This window comes from Mustela putorius, unplaced genomic scaffold, assembly GCF_011764305.1.
Source record: "Mustela putorius furo isolate JIRA1106 unplaced genomic scaffold, ASM1176430v1.1 tig00003909_pilon_pilon_pilon, whole genome shotgun sequence".
NCBI lineage: Eukaryota > Metazoa > Chordata > Mammalia > Carnivora > Mustelidae > Mustela > Mustela putorius.
In genome coordinates, this window is record NW_025422057.1 from 25,350,597 (window position 1) to 25,359,319 (window position 8,723).

At 39.6% G+C, this 8,723-nt stretch overlaps 1 long non-coding RNA gene across 2 annotated transcripts; it reads left to right on the plus strand.

Annotated features, from left to right (window-relative positions):
- LOC123388724 lies at window positions 1–8,067 on the plus strand. Of its 2 annotated transcripts, none has more exons than XR_006603243.1 (3): window positions 1–196; window positions 314–450; window positions 7,487–8,067. It is a non-coding gene; the product is annotated as an uncharacterized LOC123388724 (long non-coding RNA). The 2 variants fall into 2 exon arrangements; XR_006603242.1 differs by lacking the exon at window positions 7,487–8,067 and adding an exon at window positions 1,845–2,175.
- The last annotated feature ends 656 nt before the right edge of the window (window positions 8,068–8,723 follow it).

Consider the following 8,723-nt stretch of genomic DNA (forward strand, 5'->3'; position numbering starts at 1 on the left):
CGCGCCGTCAAGCGTGATTGCGTTTTCGCCACATGGAGGGCGGGGAGGAGCGTTTTACGACACCTTGGGAAGGCAATATACGGCAGTAGGAGGGGCGAGAAAGAAGGAGAAAAAGAATAGGAGCAAGAGCAACTTTCAAAAATGAGTGACAGAAAGGCAGGAAGTGGAAGGTGGCGACCGCCCGTAACATTTGACTGTAATAATTGCCGTTTATTGCAGACACGCTATTTTTAGGCACTGTGAGAGACATTTTACATTTTATGACCTCCTTACTTCAACAATCTCATAAGGCAGTATTATCCTCTCTTTACAGGTGGTTGAACTTAGACCCAAAGAGATTGAACAACTTGCCAAAGTCTTGCAAGAAGAAAGTGAAAGTGTTAAGATTTGAATCCAGGTCTAAAACTCAAAAGCAAACCCGAAAGCCAGAAGGAGGCTTCTGAGATACTGGTAATGTTTTATATTTTGATCTGGGTGGTTGTGACTTTTGTGTTTGTGTGTGTGTGTGTGTGTGTGTGTGTGCAGGTTTTACCTTAGTAAAAATGAACCAAGCTACACGCTTGAGTCTTGTGAACTTCACAGCATGCATGTTACAATTCAATAAAAATTAAGTACCTACCTTTTGTCATTATGAAATGTGTAAGTTCTGTATTTGTGCTGTGTTATCCTTTATTACAAATAAACTGCGTTTTAATCGTGTATTTTAAAATAGCATGTGCCATTTTGGAATAGGTTTCATAAGTTATAAAACCTTGCTGCGTATTTTATTTCATTTGGATCTCAAAATTCTGGGGATGGGTGCAGACAAGAGAAGTGAGCCTGGGGAGTTGGGAAGATCTAACATAGTTATTCCTGTTGTTGGTTTTTAAGTCCCACCGGTTTCTTTCAACTCTGTTTAGTAGCTGAATGACGTGGATCAAGTTACTTAACTCCAGTTGCCCAATTTCTTAAATGGAGATAATAATAGTACCAACCTCACAGAGGTGTGTAAGGATTAAGCGATATAATGTATGTATGTATGATATACCTAACACACATTAAATAGCTGTTGGTTGTTTTTCCTTCACCATAAAAGCTGTTCTGTAAATGTTTGATAAAGTCCAGTTATGATGTTCAAGGTGATCACAAGACTGGAACGTGAAGCTAATCTAACTGGATATCTAAAGTAAAATTATGGAACATGGTGGAAGTGGGAGAGAGTGGAAGATGACTAAGAATTGGTTAACATCTTTTTTAAAGATTTTATTTTTTTAAAGCTTTTATTTTTTTATTTGACGAGCACAAGTAGGCAGAGCAGCAGGCAGAGGGAGAGGGAGAAGCAGGCTCTCCACTGAGCAGGGAGCCCGATGTGGGGCTCGATCCCAAAACCCTGGAATCATGACCTGAGCCAAAGGCAACTGCTTAACCGACTGAGCCACCCAAGCACCCCCAAGATTTTTTTTTTTTTTTAATAATTTCTACACCCAATGTGGGGTCTCAAACTCACAACCCCAAGATCAAAGAGTTTCTTGCTCCATCAGGTAAGCAAGCCAGGCAATTTTTTTTGTTTGTTTGTTTTAAGAGGACTTGTTTAGCATTTACCCAGCTGTGATCAATAGAGAACCTGGATCTCATGGGCACGCTTATGAGGTGGGGAGCATTTGTCCTTTTCCTTAGGATCATTGCACTGATTTTTCTGATTCAGTATTTACTAAATAACTTGATAATTAATTGGTAAATAATTGAGCACCTAGTTGAGAGAAGCCATGGTTAGCAAGCTTGGGCAAGCTTATTATTCCCTTGAAGGTTGTTTTATGCCCTTACAAAGAGTAAATTAACATTCCGATGCATATATTTGTCTTGAGAATCAGATCCTAGAAGCTGGATCCACCTCTACTGCTGAAGCCGAGAAACTGGGACTCACAAAAGTATAGGATCTACCTTTCCTTCTGTAGGGTCTACCTTTCACCTACCTTTGTTTAAGTTCCAAAAAGTCTGGGTTGATATGTCAGTTACTTACTCCAGGTAGAATGATTTTCCTGTTATACCATGGTAGAGATAAGTATATTGAGTAACTGCAAGGCCAACTTTTTAATTTTTGTTTCTCTTTTCCTCTTCCTTTCTTTTTTTTTAAGACTTTTTCTTTGTTCATTGGACAGACAGAGATCACAAGTAGGCAGAGAGCAGGCAGACAGAGGTAAGCAGGCTCCCCGATTAGCAGAGAACCCAATGAGGGGCTCGATCCCAGGACTCTGGGATCATGACCTGAGCCAAAGGCAGAGGCTTTAAATCACCAAACCACTCTGGCGTCCCTTCCTCTTCCTTTCTAATCCCTACTCCCATTCTCCTTCTACTCTCTTCTTAGGATGTTTTAAGAAATCTAGTATCAATCTGTATCTTATTCCTTTACAGGAGAGCTACTCTTTCTCTCTGGATATTTCTCTTTCTCTTCAATGTTCTTTCATTTTGCTCTAATGTATCTAGGATTAGATTTTTCTTATCTTTCCTGATTGGCCCTTTATACACCCATTCAATCTGAGATGTTTTTTAATTCTGGGAATTTAGAAGCATTATATCTACAGATATTTTCTCCCTTCTATTTTTCCTTTTCTTCTTATATTCTTGGGATTTTTAAAAAAAGATTTTTACTTAATTATTGAGAGACAGAGCATGAGCAGGGAGGGATGGGGAGAGGAGAAACAGATTCCCCACTGAGCAGGAAGCCCATGCGGGACTCAGTCCCAGGGCCCTGAACTCATGACCTAAGCTGAAGGCAGATACTTAACAGACTGAGCCACCCAGGCACACCTCTTCTTGTATTCTTATAATACAGATATTGATATTTACACTTCTATCTTCTAGGTTTGCTTTCATATTTTCATTCTTACCTCTTCCTAATACATTCTAGCAGGGTTCTTCTGATTTTTCAGTGAAATCATTCATTCTCAGCCTACATCCATATTGCTACATAACCTATTTATTAAGTTACTTACTTCAACCATTATATTTTCCATAGCATTTTTTTAAAGATTTTATTTATTTGGTTGACAGACAGAGATCACAGGTAGGCAGAGAAGCAGGCAGAGAGCAAGGAGGAAGCAGGCTTCCCACTGAGCAGAGAGCCTGATGCAGGGCTGTATCCCAGGACCCTGGGATCATGACCTGAGCAGAAGGCAGAGGCTTTAACCCACTGAGCCACCCAGGCGCCCCTTCCATAATACTTTGAATTGGTTCTTCATGATTTATTATCTTGCTTCAATCCAGTTGGGAGATTTTTGTCCCCCCCCCTAGGGACATTTGGCAATATCTAGAGACACTTCTGGTTGTTACATCTCAGGGTAGTGCTTCTGGCATCTAACTGATAGAAGCTTGGAATGCTACTAAACTTCCTACAATGCACAGGACAGCCCCGTCCTACCACAGCAAAGAACTATCTGGCCCAAAATGTCAATAGTGCCCAAATCGAGAACCCCTGATAAAACCAATATGAATTCTTTTCTTTTTGAGGATGTGTATTTATTTAAATTCTATTTCATTGGATGTATTTAATCTGTTATCTCATCCCTCCTATATCTCATTACTTTTCTCTATGAATTTGTATTTCACTGAAGGTATTAGCTCCTTGGGTAGTATGTATACCCAGAGGGAAAGGCAGAAGCCCAGCATTGAGAAAAGGTGAAGGATGCACCAAAAGGAGGAAAGTCTGTAGTGTCACTGTCTGGGCTCCATCACTCCCTATTTGCCAACTCCCATACACACATGTGCACCCACACGTATCCTCAAGATTTCCACAGTTTTTACAGCTCTATCAATTTTGGTGCCTTCTCAGGTTTGGTATAATGGGGCGCCAGACACCAGTGTGATTTTACCATCTTGTTTGGTTCCAAAATTAAAAGTCATGTGGGGGTGGGGTGCATGAGGCTGAAAGTTCTAACCATCCCATGGTTGGTTCCAGACCTCATCCTGAGGCTATCCTGGTGTCCTCAGCCACCAATCATCTCATTAGCATTAGAAAAGACACTACTTAGGAGACTCCATGGGTTTTAAGAGTCCCATGCTGGGAGAGGGAGGGGTCAGAGACCAAATGCATATTTCTCATCACATCACAGTTTCATTATGTCCTTTCCAATCATGTGCCTCTTATTTCTTTTTCTTGTCGTATTGCATTAGCATTTTATATTATATATTCATTAGCATATTATAGCAATATGGTGTTGAATATGAGTGGTGAGGTGGAAGTAGACATTCTTCATTTCTTATCTTAGGGAGAAAGTACTTAGTTTTTTATTGTTAAGTGTGATGTTCACTGTGGGATTTTTATAAATGCCCTTTATCAAATTAAGGAAATTTCTAGGCTGTGGTATATCTTGTATACCAAGTACCTCAATTCTTAAAACCTGTGGAATATTGATTAGGCTCAAATCATGCATATGCAGCTTGAGGATAAACCCAACTTTATGGGACCATTTTATTGATCTCCTTAATCTCCCTAACACTTCCCTTTCTGGTCCTTTAGCTAGAAAAGGGCTTTAGTTTTCTCTGTTGTGTACCCTGAAAATCCAACTGTTGTGGAACCAAGAAGCAAGAAGATATACAATGAAAACTGTAACAGAGATACCCCCTTGCTCTTAGCATCAGTGTTTTCCCCTCAGAGTTTTAGGTGCCTACTTGGACTCCACTGCCATACCCTGTCCATTGCTACTATGGATGAGCCTATGGACTGGTGTGGGAGAGAATGGAAAAACAAAAACAAACTTTGGATTTCCATCACACATTATGACCTATAGAGGCCCCCTTTCCTGGTCCTCAAACCATGATAGAGGATTTCTCTTGGAGTTCTCTCTGACCACACTAGGTATACAGTTCTGGGTTTCAGCTTATGTTTGAATCCGGGCCAGGAGATACCACAGGAAAAACAAAATGGGAAATGTATTGATGAGTCAATTTTAGTTGAGTTCCGGTTGCCTTCCCCAACCTGCCTCTTACCGTTTGCATTCTAGAGTCTGTAGATAGTTATTTCATGCATTCTGTCCAGAGTTTTTACCTGTATTAAGTGGAAAATACAGAGTAAAGCACTAATTATCTTGACCAGAACCCCAGTAACCTCAGCCACCTTGGTCAATATGTATTTTAGTTTATGTTTTGTCTTATCATTAGAGAGTTTGAACATCTTTTCACATTTTGGAGCTGTTTTTATATTACTGTGGGGGGATTAAATGTTATCTTTTTCCTCTAATTTTTTAAGTTTTTTAAATCTGTTTAGCATATTAGTTCTTTATCTGAGACATGTGTTGCAAATACTTTTTCCTAGTTTGGTCAAGTTTGGCCATTGTCTTTTGATATTGTTTATATTTTGGGGGCCATGCACAAGTTTATTTTTTTAGATTTATTTATATATTTGAGTGAGAGAGCACAAGCAGGAGGGGCAGAGGGAGAGGAAGACAAAATCTGAAGCAGACTCCGTGCACAATACAGAGCCCAAGACGGAGCTCCATCTCATGACCCTGAGATCACAGCCTGAGCTGAAACCAAGAGTTGGATGCTTAACCAACTGTGCCATTCAGGTGCCCCCAGAAGTGTTTTTTAATGAAGTCAAAGTTACAAACTTTTATTTTATTGCATCTGGATTTGAAACCATAGAAAGATTTTCCTCTCATCTAAAGAGGAATTCACCCATGTTTTCCTCTAGAGCTTGAATAATTTCCAGTGAGCTCTCTAATTACTTTGGGATTGAATCTTGAATATGAGGTGAGGTATAAATCAATTTTTTTCAAAAGTGATTCAGAAGTCCCACAAGTAGATAAAGAAAATCTTTAAGGAGAAAAATAAAGGGGGGGATTCCTAGGTGGCTCAGTTGGTTGAATGTCTGCCTTCTGTTCAGGTCGTGATCCCAGGGTCCTGGGCTTGATTCCCACATCGGGTTCCCTGCTCATCGCAGAGCCTGCCTCTCCCTCTCCCTCTGCCTGCTGCTCACCTTGCTTGTGCTCTCTCTTTCTCTCTCTGACAAATAAATAAATAAAATCTGGAAGGCATAAAGGAAGGAAGGGAATAAGGAAAAAGGAAAGAGAAAGAAGGAAAGAAATCCCATAACTGGAGTGCCTGGCTGGCTCAGTTGGTAAAACATGTGACTCTTGATCTTGGGGTTGTGAGTTCCAGCCCCACAATGGGGGGTATAAAGATTACTTAAAAATTTAAAAAATATACTTTTTTAAAAATTCCAAAACTTTCTCAAGTTTGACAATTCACTAAAAGCAGACTCAATTACAGGTTAGACTCAAGACTGAGGTTTATTACAGCAAAGGATGCAGAGCAAAGGCGGCAGGAAGATAATGTATTGGCAGAGTCCAGAGTCCAATGCCAAACCCAGGCTTTTGCATCTTTCCCATCCAAGCCCACACAGACATGCTTTCTTTCTACCATCAAATTAAAGAGACAAATGTGATATGTTGTGCCCAAGAAATCGTGTTTGAGTTTTGAGATCTGAGTCATTTGTGGGAGGGCTAGTCATATGAGAGGTCTATCCTGCCAACCCTGGCAACCCATATTCAGGACCCCACCAGTGAAATCAGATGCATGCAAATCATCAGTCTTGATATCGTTGAAAGTAATCTGACAAGCTGGGACAGCAGCGTCCATTGCTTCGGGTGTACACAGCAAAATCATCAGTCACCAACACACACACACATACACAAAAATATTTTGAGGGCCATATTCCCAGAGGTTGACCAAGGGTTAATCATGGTTCTGGGTTCCCACGAAGACAGGAGACAATGAACAACAGACCTGCTATTTTAACCCTTTCCTCACAAAATCACTTACAAATTTTCCTAAACACCTTCATGGAAAAAAATCTAACTTTGCCCCAGTGATTTGAGATGCCACTTTTATCATATACTGAGGTCCTATATGGACTTGCATCTATTTCTGGATTTTCTATTCTATCTCTGGTTTATTTATTTGTGTAGTAGTTAGTAATGCAATGTTTTCATTAGAAGGGGTTTATGTTGTGCTTAATATTGTAGAGCTTGTCTATCCTTGTACCTTTTCTAGTCTTTTCCTGACTATTCCTGCATGTTTATTTCTCCATATGAAGTTTAGCATCAACATGTCAATCTCCATGAAAGCTTGTTTCTACCCAACTTTTCTTCCTTTGATAAAGTCTGTTTTCCAACCTTTAACAAATATCATTTTTTTCTACAAAAATAAACCACGTTACAGAAAGATGACAAAAACTACATTAATCCCAATACTCTAACATAACATGGATATCATTGTGTTTCCGTTTCTTTTTATACAATTGTAATTATATATATAGATATATATTTTACCATGTTATTACAGTCTTCATAACCATCATTTTAATGACTGTATAGTATTCTAATGGAGACTGTCATAATTTTTTTCATGACTTATTTAATCATTCCCTCACCAAAGAATATTTAAGTTATGCCCCAGTCATACCATAAGCAATGCTAAATACTACTTTTATGTTTATTTATCTTCTTAGGTAGTGACTCCCAGAGTAGGACTGCTAAAAGGTAAAAGGTATATACATTTTTCAATATCTTGATATATGTTAATAAATTGCTTTGTTTAAAGTTGTACTAATTAAACTGTCACAGCAATAAGAAGGCCTATTTTCACAGCATCCTTATATTTCATTGTTTACCATGACTTAAAATAAAATAAGAACCACAAGTGTGACTAAAATGTAACTGTATATACCTTCTGACTCACTAATTCCACTGTTAGAATTATGGAAATAACCATGGGGCACCTGGGTGGCTCTGTGGGTTAAAGCCTCTGCCTTCGGCTCAGGTCATGATCTCAGCCTTCTGGGATCGAGCCCCACATTGGTCTCTCTGCTCAGTAGGGAGCCTGCTTCTCCCCCTCTGTCTGCCTGCCTCTCTGCCTACTTGTGAGCTCTATCAAATAAATAATTAAAATCTTTTTAAAAAAGAATTATGGAAATAACCATCTGGTGTGCATGTGCAAGGTTGTCCACTGTAGAATATGGCAGTGTGATATCAGGCATTTTTATTTTTTAAGATTTATTTATTTATTTGAGAGAAGGAAAAAGAGGGAAAGAGGGTGCATGGGGAGGGAAGGGCAGAGGGAGAGGGAGAGAATCTCAAGCAGATTCCATGCTGAGTGTCGAGCCTGATGCAGGACTCCATCCCAAGACTCTGAGATCATGACTTGAGCCAAAGTCAAGAGTTGGATGCTCAACTGACTGAACCACCCAGGTACCTCTCTACATTTCTTTTGATGATTCTCCAGCATCTTAAACACAGTAGTTCCATAAGTGAACTCTATACTGGCTCCTTCCCTGTTACAGGAATTAGCAATACCATCATCCTGGTTTCTTAGGCCAGAAACCCAGGCCTCATTAGCTCATGTTCAGTCTGCTCCAAGTCCTAGTTTGAAATAGCCCTTGATTCTGACAACCTGTCTCCCTCTTCACTGCTATCATCCTAGGCCAGACTATGAGCATCAATCATCTGGATTATTGCAGTGGACTCCTAAAGAGTCTCCTTACTTCTTTTCTGATGCTATGTATTCATTTCCTGAAACCATTATAACAAATTATCTTACAATTGGTGGCTTTAAGCAACAGTAATGTATTTTCTCACAGTTCTAGAGGCTAGAAACCTGAAGTCAAGTTGTCAGAAGGGCAGTGTTCACTCTCAAGGCTCTAGGGAGTGAATGCAATCCTTGTATCTTCTACCTTCTAGTCATTGTTG